The sequence below is a fragment of the Artemia sp. Qi Xiang Cuo genome, chromosome 19, assembly GCF_049724085.1.
Source record: "Artemia sp. Qi Xiang Cuo chromosome 19, ASM4972408v1, whole genome shotgun sequence".
Taxonomy (NCBI): domain Eukaryota; kingdom Metazoa; phylum Arthropoda; class Branchiopoda; order Anostraca; family Artemiidae; genus Artemia; species Artemia sp. Qi Xiang Cuo.
Genome location: NC_142812.1, coordinates 39095353 through 39110072, shown reverse-complemented (window position 1 = coordinate 39110072; position 14720 = coordinate 39095353). Strand labels below are relative to the sequence as shown.

At 35.0% G+C, this 14720-nt stretch overlaps 1 pseudogene across 1 annotated transcript in view; it reads left to right on the top strand.

The window, feature by feature from the left end:
* Positions 1 to 286: 286 nt before the first annotated feature.
* Positions 287 to 14720, top strand: part of LOC148940823 (phosphatidylinositol N-acetylglucosaminyltransferase subunit C-like) — a 98734-nt pseudogene continuing 84300 nt past the window's right edge. The window contains exon 1 of the transcript XR_016143334.1: positions 287 to 424. The product of XR_016143334.1 is annotated as a phosphatidylinositol N-acetylglucosaminyltransferase subunit C-like (transcript). The remainder of the gene's footprint in view (positions 425 to 14720) is intronic.

The window sequence follows — 14720 nt, the reverse complement described above, 5'->3', positions numbered from 1 at the left end:
TATTATTATCAATATTGGTTTTTGTGCCCTCCTCAACCATCGCTACCACAATATAAGTAGATCCCCTAAGAGGAAAATGTCTTTTTCTATTGGTAAAAATTTTGTTGATTTGCCTTGCAAACAAGCAAGAAATGTTGTAGAGTTTCTTCTGCGCTTTAGAAAAGCCAACATCTCGCCCCTTGTTCAACAGAGCTTGCAAGATTTGTAACAACTGAGCTTACTTAACGCGGGACGTACAGTTGTCAGATATGTGCGCCAATTTTTCTGGCAAAAAAATCAAACTAATTTTACATGGCTCTGTTTGAATTTTGCCTTCGGCTAATCTATTTTGTGAAGACTTTGGGGTCGAAATGCTTCACATCAACAACTGTATTTAGTAACCTAATGAGAGGACTATTTTGACATATAGGATGTCACTGAAGAGGTGAGGAAATTAATTCAGCTCTAGGCCTAGTCAACTTTAATGTAGTAGGCCTGGGCTACAAAAACAATTGGCCTGCAGGAGTAAATTCTAGAGGGTTATTTGAAATTTTTTTTGTTCTCTTACTTCATTTGTTAGCTAAAAAAAATTAGGAGGCTCTTACTCAGTAGGTGTTTTAACACTGTGTATTTGACATTAAGAACCAACTGTTGATGAGAAAATAATGCAAACTTAGAAAACAAAAAATGAGTAAATTTGCAGTTGACTATATAAGTTAGCTAGGATGCAACTGAAAATGTAGAATCAACATATCCCCTTGCTTATGTTGGTATGTGAGAGATGGTATATTGAGTCAGTTTGTTTAGTAAGACATTTTGTTAGATCAGTTTTAATTAAATTTGCATATTAAGAATTCAGTGAATATTTCCCTAATTCTTTGTTTAAAGAAATGGGTATTTGTTTAGCCTTGTGACACCTGATAAGGAGACATGTTAAGAAAACAATTCTTACTTTAAAATATGCATAATGATCCTAGTTCTTATATTATCCAATGGGAGAACCTTTATCACCAAGTCTTTCCTCTAAAAATCCTCAAAAGAGAAAAATTTTCCAAATATCACCACGTTGAAAATTCAATGCTTAAGTCTTTTGAAATTGCCACTGTAAACTGCTGCCAAATAGGTTGTTTTATAGATAGCGTTTAGCACGTGTGTCAAAAAACGTGTTTAAAGAAAAAGTAGTAGTAAATTGAAATGCATCTTTTGTAACCTAACCTGATAACTTCAATTCAAAATCGGTAAAATTCTACTTAAGTTACTTTTGGCTATCTTGGAAAGGGGTTGGGTTAGGAAAATGAAACTTTCAGGGATGGATGTACATGCTAAGGTATGTCCCGGGAAGGTACTTTGAAGTACCTACCTCCACTCATCCCCCCTCTATATAATGGTAAATTACTACACATTACTAGTTGTTTTAACTCATATTTCCTCCAATATTACTATCATAATTATAAATCACTGCTTACCTTACACAACTTCAGCTTTTAACCTTGTTCATTAAAATATATTCCAAAATCCAATTTAAATCCTAAACCATTTAATTTCCTATCCTTGCTGACTTTTGTTATAGTATATTAAAACCAGGTTTATTGTGATGTCACAGCTTTGCTTATCAGAAACCCTTACCCTTGAGGGTAGCAGGCACATGCCAAACACCTCTGTGTTGATAAGACCATTTAAACTGTATTAATTAGGAAAAGGATTTGACAAGAGGGACCAGTAAAAATAACCTAATTGTTTTTAGAGGACAAATTATGTCATGGGAAGATGTTTTTGAAATCCCTCTTCCACCCGTGGTTGAGGAGGGGACAGCCCCTTTCATATACGGAATAATTGAAAGTAAGTAAGAACTGAAACTGAAAGTAAGGAGCGACGTTAAAACTTAAAATGAACAATAATTATTCCATATATGAAAGGGGCTGTCCCCTCCTCAACCCCTAGCTCTTTTCGCTAAAGTAACGTAAAGAGCAAGGTGTGTAGGAGGGGACAGCCCCTTTCATATACGGTATAATTGCTGTTTGTTTTTAGTTTTAATGTTGCTCCTTACTTTCAGTTAAAAAAAACATTGTTTTTATTACTCAATCTCATAAAGATGATACTTCTGTCAGCATATGAAGAACCGTGTATATTGCAATTATGTCTGTCTGGTTTATATGCAAAGTAACACAAGAGACAAAAATTAACGTACAAGAGATTAGTGAAGAATTATGTTATACAAAGTAATATTTGGCAGGGATAGTCACTAGTGATAAATCACTAGGGTTGGCTACATGATTGGATGATTTTTGGGGATTTGGGGAACCAAATTTTTTTGGGGTGGCAGAGAGATTTCTGGGAAAATCCCCGAAAATTTGGGAATAGTGCAAGCCCTGCTTAATGTCTAATCAGGAAAATCAAAATACTTAAACCTCACGAGAAAAGAAAAGCTTCGATTTTGCAGTTGAAGCAATAAAGAATTGCCGCATAGTTAATTCAAAGTCAACCAAACACCGCCGCCTCTTCCAGTGGCATGCCAGCGACATTGTGACACTTCAGTGGCGGTCAACCAAGCCTCTTGCTGGCAGCGTTTGGTTGATGTGCCGGCATGGTGCTGGGGTCTAAGTAAGACACAGCACAACAAACATCAGAATCAACTTCAGAGGACAAGTTATGTCATGGGAAGATGTTATTTAAAAAGCTTCTAAAGTGTAATTTTTAAAATTTTTGAGTTTTGGGGGAAGGGGGGTTACAAAAACATCTTCCTCTAACATAATTTTTCCTCTGAAGTTGCTTCTGATATTTGTAGAGTTCTATCTATTAGTTTTTTAGAAACAATTAAAAAGCTACTCAATTAGAATTTCGGAAATTTTTGAGTTTGGGGGGAAGGAGGATTTCAAAAACATCTTTCCATAAAAAAAATTGTCCTATAAAGTCGATTCTGATGTTTTTAGCGTTCTATCTCTTAGAGCTTTATAAATATTTAAAAAAGCGTCTGAAGTAGAATTTTGGAAAATTTTGAGTTTGGGGGGAAGTGGGGTTTTAAAAGCCTCTTCCCATGATATAACGTGTCCTCTGAAGTCGATTCTAATGTTTTTAAGCACTCTATCTATTAGTGCTTTATAAATATTTAAAAAGCTTCTAAAGTAGAATTTTGGACAATTTTGAGTTTGGGGGGAAGGGGGATTTCAATAACCTCTTCCCATGAGATAATGTGTCCTCTGAAGTCGATTCTGAAATTTGTAGCGCTCTATCTATTAGTGCTTTAGAAATATTTAAAAAAGCTTCTAAAGTAAAATTTTGGAAATTTTTGAGTTTGGGGGGAAGGGGGGTTTTAAAAACCTCTTCCCGTGATATAACGTGTCCTATGAAGTCGATTTTGATGTTTTTAGCACTCTATCTATTAATGCTTTAGAAATATTTAAAAAGCTTCTACAGTAGAATTTTGAGTTTGGGGGGAAGGGGGATTCCAAAAACATCTTCCCATAACACAACTTGTCCTCTGAAGTCAATTCTGATATTTTTAGTGATCTATCTATTAGTGCTTTAGAAATATTTAAAAAGCTTCTAAAATAAAATTTTGGAAAATTTTGAGTTTGGGGGGAAGGGGGGTTTTAAAAACCTCTTCCCGTGATATAACGTGTCCTTTGAAGTTGATTCTACTTTTTTTTAGCACTCTATCTATTAGACATCTTCCCATGACACAAATTGCCCTCTAAATTCGATTCTACTGTTTGTATCGTTCTATGTCTTATCGCTTTAGAAATATTTAAAAAAGCTTCTTAAGTAGAATTTTGGAAAATTTTGAGTTTGGGGGGAAGGGGGATTCCAAAAACATCTTTCCGTAACACAATTTGTCCTCTGAAGTCAATTCTGATATTTGTAGTGCTCTATCTATTAGTGCTTTAGAAATATTTAAAAAGCTTCTAAAGTAGAATTTTGGAAAATTTTGAGTTTGGGGGGAAGGGGGATTTAAAAAAAATCTTAACTTGATATAAAGTGTCATCTCAAGTCGATTCTGAATTTTTTAGCTATCTATGTCTTAGTGCTTTAGAAATATATAAAAAGCTTCTAAAGTATAATTTTTGAAATTTTTGAGCTTGGGGGGAAGGGGGGTTTTAAAAACCTCTTCCCGTGATATAACGTGTCCTCTGAAGTCGATTCTAATGTTTTTAAGCACTCTATCTATTAGTGCTTTATAAATATTTAAAAAGCTTTTAAAGTTGAATTTTGAAAAATTTTGAGTTTGGGGGGACGGGGGATTTAAATAACATCTAGCTGTTATATAACGTCTCCTCTGAATTTGAGTCTTATTTTTTTAGCAATCTATATATTATTTCATTATAAACATTTTAAAAGCTTCTCAATTAGAATTTTGGAAAATTTTTATTTTGGGGGGAATGGGGATTTTAAAAACCTCTTCCCGTGATATAACGTCTCCTCTGAAGTCGATTCTGATGTTTTTAGCACTCTATCTTTTAGTACTTTAGATAGACTTTAAAAGCTTCTAAAGTAGAATTTTAGAAAATTTTGAGTTTGGGTGGAAGAGGGATTTCAAAAACATCATCCCATGACATATTTTGTTCTTTAAAAATGATTAGGTTATTTTTACTGGTCTCTCTTGTCGAATCCTTCCCCTAATTAATAAAGTTTAAATGGTCTTATCACCACAGAGGTGTTTGGCATGTGCTTGCTACCCTCAAGGGTAAGGGTTTCTGATAAGCAAAGTTGTGAAATCACAACAAACCTGGTTTTATTATACCATAACAATAGTCAGCAAGGATAGGAAAATAAATGGTGTAGGATTTAAATAGGATTTTGTAATATATTTTAATGAACAAGATTAAAAGCTGAAGTTGTGCAAGGTAAACAGTGATTTATGATTATGATAGTAATATAGGAGGAAATATGAGTTAAAACAACTAGTAATGTGCAGTAATTTACCATTATATAGAGGGGGGGAGGAGTGGAGGTAAGTACTTCAAAGTACCTTCCCGGGACATACCTTAGCATGTACATCCATCCCTGAAAGTGTAGCGATGGAATTCTTATGTGACTATAAAGAAATTGTGGCTATAAAGGGGAAGGGACTTGGCTTAATTGGTAATAAATATTGACCACGTCAAAGGCAATATTATGCCCAGAGGTCGTGAACTTACACCTTATAATTTCTCCGATAGTCCCACTTTTAGTGCTAAAGATTGGTCCACGAGTCTTGACACGCACCAGTAGGAAGTGAAGCAACCTCATGACCGTGCCACCCTCAATCACTTAGAGAAAATAAAATGCGTAGGAACATAGATGTAACCTTTTTATTTGATCTATCTGGAGATCAGATTTGCTGGGAACGTCCTTGGAGATTTGCGAAGTAATTTCCTGTTAATAGGCTAGATCCGGACATATAAAATGAAAAGAACACAGGTAAAAAAGCAATAGATTTATTGAAACTTGCATATTTAGGTGAACAGCAGTGGGCCACTCCAAATGACAATAACGGTGACTGAGATACAACATGAAAGAATTGCCAAAGATTCAAACGTTCACACGGTTCTTTTCATTTAAACTTCCTTAGAAATATTGTGCGTAGCACCTTTTTTTATTGCCTACTGTCTTAGCGAAATCCAAAGCTTGGATAGCGCCGTTCTTTGTCTGTGGCTAACTACAGTTTTTTCTCTTTGCTTATTACCGACTTTTGATTTTTTAAAATAGTTTTAACGTAATTATAGGAAGTCGCAATTATATTAAGAAAGAAAGAACTTCATTTTTGTATTTTAAATATATTACATTTTACTCCACGGTACATAATACCCATCCCATCAATTAATGACGTCCCGTCATTAGTACTTGCTTGCCTTTGGGCTTTTAAAATGTTCGCAAATTTATTAACTATTTCTTCTACATAATTATTTTATATTTATGTTATGGCTTATGCAGGAGTGCTAAAAATTTTCTCTATTACTTTTCTTATTTTATTCTACGTCCCTATCTAAAATTCATCTACCGGACTAAGATTATTCATGGTTCTAGGCTAGCTACTATACTAAAGATTTTTTTTCTACATCTAACACTGATTACTTTAACATTTCCAACAAGGTTGGGGCTACTCTACCTTCACATAAGATTTTTTTTTTAATTCACTTTTTACAAGGCTTTTTTTTATTTTGCTGTCTATATGGCACACTACTTTCTATCTACGCTACATTAAATGAATAGTTCGACAACGCAACATAACTCTATCTGGACATCTAACACTACATACAAGAACGATTTAAAACACACAATATTGGGTTTACCATATTCACTGGTAACATTAAAACACTTTCACTGGGGCTGTTTGCTACGCAAAGTTAATGATAGGATATTGGGATTTTTGAGTTATCAAAGTTATTAAGAAGTAACATATATAAATTCACATCTATTTCATCACCATTCGAGTCTTTAGTGTACTCAATCCTTCGGTTGTAAATTATTGTCCTTCACTCTTTTCGTCTTGGCAAAATTTTTTTTAAGCACTTACGATATAGTTTCTTCATGGAACAGTTCGAGCATGATTGTGTTCACACGACAAGCTTTTTCTAATTGTCAGCTGGGAAATGTTGCTTCCAACTACAGGTGTGAGAATATGCTATCAGAGTTCATTCTCACCTGCTTTTCGATAGTTCATAGGGTGCCTTATCATTAAGGGGTCGAACACTGGGAGTGCGTTTATTTTCTTCTCAGTATATAATTTTTGGCTTATTTTGAGGCACATAGAGAAAGTATTCTTGCATAAAAGTATTCATTCTTATCTCTTAGAAAATTTATAGCTTGTGGCTTGCGTCTATTAACCTTTGTGGTGATTTCTGGGTTAATCATGGGGGAATTGAAATTTGGGTTTGGAACAGGTCAACATCAAACTATAGTGACTCCTTCAACATATTGTCTTTAACTTGTGGGAGGGGTATATGGTCACTGAGGGGTTGGTCACTGGGGTTAATTTTGTTTTCCAGGTCCATTGTTCAGAAATTATCTCGTAACATTTATGGGATAACAGAGATATGAATTTTCCACACAGAAGGGATAGGATGGATTTCGAGTGATGGTCGAAAGGGATTCGACACGTGAGTTTGTGACACATAAATAGTTTTCGGGGTCCTCAAGTATCGTGACTATATGGTTATATGGAATATGAGTCCATAATGATTATCAAAGGCGATATTCATGTACTTATATCTTGTAATGGTCGGTTGGGTTCTCAGAATTTATGTGATTGTATTGTTCGATGAAGCACTGAACATTAAGATTCCGATAAAATGTTACATCATTCGTAATATTGTTCATGGTTTAGGAAACAACAATCGAGGGTAACTGTTATTTTTGTAGACGAAGTTTGGATGAAAATTGCCTAGAGTGTATAGTGAGTACTCTTCGTTGGTTAAGGTATGATGAAAATAGATGCTACTAGGTTGTATCTGCACTGGGCAAATCATTGTAATGATCGATATCCAATATGTCAATCCACTTCCTGTAATAAAAATAACAAGGCAGAATCACACTTTCTTTAAAGTAAATACTCATAGTACAAATAAGTCACGTATTGATTGGGTACATGAATTTTACGCTATGGGACAGAGTTAAATAAATACACTAATATTAGTACACAAAACGAAATTTTATCATGTTGGTGGAAATATATATGTAGTCCCCATTGGGAAATTCAATACAGAGAAGTTTCTTCTAAGTTGTTATAGCCTGACGACGATATAAAAGATTAATTCTTTAACTTTAAGTGTGGTCTCTTATTATACTTTCTAAGATACACTACTACATACACTTTATTTTAACTTCTTTCAACACTTAGAGTTAATTTTACATTAGATTTAAAATAATCATTTAAACAGAGTTTATGCTACATGATTAATTTTGAGGTCTAATTTTACAACATATTTCATGCCTACATTGTTCACGCACGTCCGTGCTGTTTAAGCAACGCATGTTGCAGTGTCATAACCACACGGTGTTACGTTAACAACCTTACAGTGGGGGAACAAGACAGAGAGGACGAGTGGAAACGTTTATACCCACTCGTTTTCTAATGTCTTTCCTTTTCCTTGGCTTAGACGTTTTCATAGGGTTCCGGGTTTAACCTCTACATTTCAGCCGTTTTCCCGTGCTCTTCTCTTGGTTTTTGCCTTCTTAGTCTCAGGATTTTTCCGTAATTACAACGTCAATAGGGTTCTTATGGTCAGGGAAGTTGCGAATACGAAACATACGGCCAATAGTAGGTTCCACCAGAAATTGGTTGAGAACAATCCGTATCTATCATCCACATACTTTAATCTTTGGTCTTCATTTGTAAATGTTGCACGCCCGCAAAAAACCAAACGCTGCTTGAGGGCGAGCTCCCCCAGACTTCCCACAAAACGTGGTCCAACACCACTTGTCGTTTTCAGTCGACCACGATCTTCCTACCTTTGGTTATTTTCTGTTCCAACCTTTCTCTCTGATCACCAATGTTTTGACATAACTCGTATTATTATTATTATTTTTTTTTAATATTGACTTGGTTAACTTTAATTGTACACTGTTAAATTTATTATGAGGGATCACAAGTTGATTATCATAAGGGATTTGTAATTTGTTTTTACGTTAATTAGGGATATTTCAATCTGTCAGGTTTTTTAACCGTTCTGCCTGACTGTGTCGTTATTTTCTCTTCTGTTTCTTGCGGTTTTTTCTTTTTCGGTTTTTTAGCGAAATAAGATCAAATTTTTTGTATTGTTTTTTCGAGAATTCTTCCCGTTTTAAGTTCGCCGGTTTCGCGTGTGAGGCTGCTAAAGTTGGACTTGCTTTCCCTTTTTTTTTAACTGCTTTTTGATCTGATTTATCTTCGGAATCTTAGAAACTGCTTTCAGATGACACCAGATGAGAAATTTTAGGTATGGCACTTTTTGAGGTATCACCTGCCCTTCCCTCGTAAGTTTCCACTCCCTTGGAAGTAGAAGGTTGATTCTCTATGTTGTCGCCATGATTTTTCAACTCGGGGGATTTAAAAGATTTTTGAAAATTCTGGGAGGACTCCCGAGTTTTTGTGGGGCTTCTCCAACATTTGAATGCCTTATCCTCAGGGGGGTGGGGCATTTTTTGCAAAAAGGTTTCTCTCCATGACGTCCACTGATTAGGCTAGACTTTTGACGCAGTTATATCACGATATTTGTTTTGCGAGTCATCGTTGGGTGTTTTATTCTTGGGTAATGCTCTTTAACTCGTTTTTAAGAGAAAATTTATTAAATCCATAGCCTCTCGCAGATTTGTTTTAGTTGAATCTTTTGGAGGAGTTTTCTTTACGATAATACCAGGGGTTTCTACAGATCTGTTTAATTCTTCCTGTTAGGACAGGGACCTTTCTGTCGGCGTTGCAAGGGAAAGTAAATCGTCTAGACATCTTGTGGGGGGACAAGGGGGCGAAGTTCTATCGGGCGAAAATTGGGTTTTTGGGAATATTGTATAATTTGGCTTTCCTGTACTCTCCAATGAATAGCTTTTTGGATCTTTTGGTGTTTTTTTTTCAGGGAAAAATCCTGGTATTAGGGATTTTTTCTTGGGAATAACTAGATTTTTCATTGCTAAAAATTCTTCGAAGTTTTCCTCATCACTTTCATCTTCAAATAATTTTGTTTACAATTTAAGGGTTTCAGCTCTGCCAATCTTGATTTAGGGGCTCATTATCTGCATATGACGAGTCAATAGATAAGGAACGTGATACCCATCTGTCTGAAAAATTCGCTCTTTTTATTCGGCTAACGTGTGCTTTGTAAGTTTTTCCGCTATCGGGGGTTTTTCATGTGAAAATTGTAATCGTTGTCGTGACTGTTGATTATTCTGTAATGTCTATAGTTTTTGTTGGAAAGTTTTTTTTCCTCCCGTGTTTGCCTCGTTCAGGTAGACGCTGTCTCATAGTTTTGAATAAATGCTCTTCATAACTTGGGGACTGTATTCTAGTTCTTTCTTTATTTAACGTTTTACTAACTCTTGTTTAGTTGCTTTATAAGTTGTTCTAGTCCTATTTATGAATTCTTCTTTGCAATTCCCCAAGTTATTATAATACTGCGAAGATTCAATAATCTCATTATATGGAATTCAAAAATCACGACCAAAAAGTAAATAAAATGGATTGTCTTTTGTTGTTTCTGAATAATCAGTATTGATTACGTTATTTAAATAAGGTAAGAATTGATCCCAGTCGTTTCTAATTTATTATTTACAAATAATTAAAAAATTATAAAATATCGTATGCCTGTTTTGTAGTTTAACATTTGGCTATTGGTGGTAAGGAGCTGTCACCATTTTCCCTATATTAAGAAAACTCTTTAAGTTTTTTGTTACCTTTGAAAAAAAATTACCCCCGTTATCACTTAAAATCTTATTTAGAACGCCAAATTTTAAAAATAATTTTGCCAAGGCCCTACTAGTGGCGTAAATACCTTGATTTTTTAATGCTTTTGCTGAAGTAAATCCTCCAATAAGGTTAATAACTGAGAAAATGCAAGTATGGCTTCTGCTGGAAACAGGAAAGCTTGTACTTCCTCAGTATAAGTCAAATTAGATAATATCTAAGGGGTGAATTTCTGCCGACACCCTTTCCGCTGGAGAATGTGGATAAATAAGGGTGAATTTATCTTAATTTGGACGCTTTGCATGCATTTACAGATTCTTTTAAGTATTTCCACTGTCGACAGCACGTTAATATATTGTTTCAATTTATTATATGTTTTAACTACTCAAAAATTTACACATATATTTGAATGAAAACATTCAAATGCAGGTGCAATTAAGTTTTGTGGTAATACAGGTATTATTGAAGTTTGATTTCTTTTTGTCTCAGAGGTCATGATTCTACGCAGTATTTCTTCATCAGGATCCTAGTAAAAATTATCTATCTCTTTTGTAAGAGTTTTGAATTTATCCGGTAACGCATCGTCATTCACAAAATAATTAATAAACGCTGAACACATTTCGTCCTTTTTTTGCTTTCTTTTTATATTTTCTAAAGACAGGGTACAATAATTAACCTTATTTTCCTTTACTGTGTCTTTGACTTTGTTTTTCTTACGTCCATGTTTGCTCTTAGCATTGATAGTGTTAACTTCATTTTCTTCATCTTCCGAAGGAATATTTTCTGGGTATTTACTCAAAAAGTCGCAAGCTGCGTTTTGTTTTCCCTTTAAATGTTCAAATTCGTAATCTAGGTCTTGGATTTTCATAATTAATCTAGATAAAATGCCCATTGGATTTTTAAATGTGAGCAGGTAGTACAAGCTTTTATGGTCTGATCATAGTATGAATTTTCTACAAATTAAATAGTGTCTAAATTTGTCAAAGGGGTGGATTATAGATAGAAATTCTAAGTTTCTGGCGGAATAACTACTCTCACCTTTTGTTAAGGTTTTACTTGAATAGCTTAAAACTTTTTCTATTTTTTTTTATTAAAAAGGTTCTTGTAAAGGACCAAGCTTTCCTATGGTAATTATTTTCAGAAGAATAACCCCCATACCTATGGAGCTAGCATCGGTCGCGACCACAAATTTTCCGTTTTTAAAGTCAGAAAGTGATCATATTTATTCAGAAGTGAGTGTCTTTTTGAGTCGGTCTAGAGACGTTAGAGCTTCCTGGGACCTGGTAACATTTCGGGAATTCCCTTTATTTATTTCTGTCAGGGGTTTCGCAATTTGGGCGTAATTGCGCACGAATTTTCTAAAGTAACCAACAACGCCAAAAATTTTTCTGAACTCTTCATAGTTCTGAGGAGTTTTTGATTTTTAACGCATTTTATTGTATTCAGGTGTGGGGATATCTCTCCTTGTGTCACTACCTCCACTTAAAATTTTATTCCGGGTTTAAGTTAATTTACTTTTTCGAATTTACATTTTGAATTACCTTGTCTGAGCTTCTCGAACACCATCGCTAGTTTCGTTAAGTGATGTCCAGTTTTTCCCCCCCTGCATATGACACCATCAACAAAATGAATGATATTCGTTAATCCTCTTAACAGGTGTAATAGAGGTCTGCACCGTATTCTTGAACTTGTTTCAACTCCATAACGTACTCTCAAGTACTCATATGCACCGTGTTCTGATGTTTAAAATGTAGTTTTATGGACTTCCTTTTTGGCTAGTTTTACTTGCTGATAGCCTTGGGTGAGGTCCAAGGAAGTAAAAACTTTGTTTTTGTTTGAAATAGAGTCAAGAATCTCATCTAGTATTGGTAAGGGAGACTTATCGCTAACTACTTGCTTGTTGAGGGCTCTATAATATACTACAAGTTTAAGATCACCATTCTTTTTTGGTACTAAGATTACTGGTGCACCATACGGACTTATACTGGGGCGTATAATTTCATTTTTTTCTAATTTTTGGATTTTATTTTTTAACCACTCTTTGTGCTTATACGGCACACGATATGGCTGTCTCGTTACAGGATTACCAGTCGTTAAAATTGAGTGTTCATTAAATGGTATCAGTCCAATATCATCTTCAGATGCGGAAAACACATCTTTAAAATTCCATAATAATTCGCATAATTTGTTCTTAAGTTCCTTGTCCGTAATATGATCCATATTAAATTTGTTTAAAAATTGCGATTTAATTGTAGGGTACCTGTTATTTGAGGTTTTAATGCCGTTAACTAGGTTTCTTTTAGAATTTTCCCATGTATTTAAATCATTCTCTGATAAAACTTGAATTTGAACTAAACACGTCCCCTTCTTTATTGTAATTGTATCCTTTTCGTGGTTATTAGTTACCCAAATAAAACGTTCTCCTTTATCGTAAAATATAATCTGTTCCTCACATAGCAGATTTTCAGGAATTTCAACTGATAAGGTCGCAAACCATATTTCGGATTTGCTAACCACTGGCTCAATCATCTGTGATATTTGAATTTTTTGCATCGTTTTGGGAGGGACTTTGGTTTTCCTTATCGTGAATCCGTAATATTTCTCTTTATTTTCATTGTGTATTAGATTTATACTGGCGCTATGCTGCACCATTGCGGCATCTTGCGGCGTCACGTTGGGTTTTACTATGTTTTTCCATAATTCCGCTATTTTCTTAATTTCGTTTGACCTGTACTGTCTTATATCTCCTATTTTTATTTTCGCAGATTCAATATCCTTATTTTTTAAATTTACTTCATCTCTGCAATGTCTTTCAGAATAATTGGACAAGTTTCTGATTATTCCTTTTCCTCCTTGCGAGACATGAGGTTCAAGAGATTGCGACATTATACCGTCAGAAATTTTATTTACTGTTACGTTGTCTTCGTATCCTCTGTTACGATTTCTTAAGGTAGAAATTTCTTCCCCTACCTTATGCGGGTAGACAAGCCTCTCGTTTGCTACGTCTAATAGTACTCTATTGGACCTTAAAAAGTTTGCGCCTATAATTGCCTCATACGGAAAGTTATCGCATATTATAAAATTTGTCGGAAAGATCCTATTGTCCCTTTTTACGTTTAGGCAGATTAAACCTTTTGCATCCAATTTATGCCCTGTCACACTAGTTAAATTGGGATTATTAGGGTTCTTCTGTTGCCTAATATGCAGAGGCAACATATTAAATACGCATGAGTTTATGATACTAATCGTTGCACCGGAGTCAATCAAAGCCTTAAAATAAACATTTTCTACACAAAAATCATTAAATATAGGTAACTTGTTATTAATATCTCTACAAGACGGCACTACCATCGTTTTGGACGTATTAAATATTCTGGGCACCCTCTGGGTCCAATTTATATTTCTGAGGGGCCTGACATGTTTCCCTGAGGATTTATTTCATTTGTCGGTGCCTGTAATAGATATTCAGACGTATGAGTTTCCTTAGGCATATCTAATTAATTTACATCTGTCTACATTCGCCATGTATTATTAGGGTAACGCGCATATCCTGTGTTAGTGCTGCTTGCTGGGGCTGACTGCCAGTGCCGTCGGCTTACAAAATTTTCATTTTCCGTTGTCAAATTTTCATAATTTCTATATGGCATTCTCGCATTATATTGGCTTTGGCGAGTATTTGGGTTGTCAAATCGGTAATTAATTTGTCTATTGGGAGGAGGGGTATACACATTTTTTTGGTACGCATTGTAAGGTACTGATTGGTGCAATCTTCCCTGGTTATAGCCTAGTGCACCACCGGCGCTAAAATTTGTCCTTCCGAACAAATGATTGCCATAATTTTGCCTACTGCCGACAGCAATTCTTGGTATGCGGTTGGGGACATAATGGCACTCTCTCGCGATGTGTCCAGGTCGATTGCAATTATAGCATCTTATTATTGTATGGTTATTTTCATAATTGGATTGTTTGATAGGCTGAAAACGTACTGTTTTCTGCCTAGCGTGTTCTTGCGTTTTATTTCTTTGTGGCACTGGGGAGTTATCCCTTGAAAACAAATTAGGGAACGCCTGATCGCTCTTGAAGTTTATGTTCGCATTTGAATCGCCTAGGCTATTTATTTTTACTTTACTGTGATTTGCTACCATCGTGTCGACTTCGATCAATCGCTCTACCTCATGAACTGCGAGATCCAACGTCTGAATATCTTTGGATACTACAACTCTATATAGTTTTGGGGGTAGCCCTTGCAAAAAGGTATTTAGTATGACTTTTTCATACAGTTGCCCATAACCTGTTTCGTATTTTGCCTCTACCGAAATGCGTATATTATCAAGATATTCTCTTATATTTTGTGAATAGTCAAAGCTCACCATACCGTGCTCCCATTTAT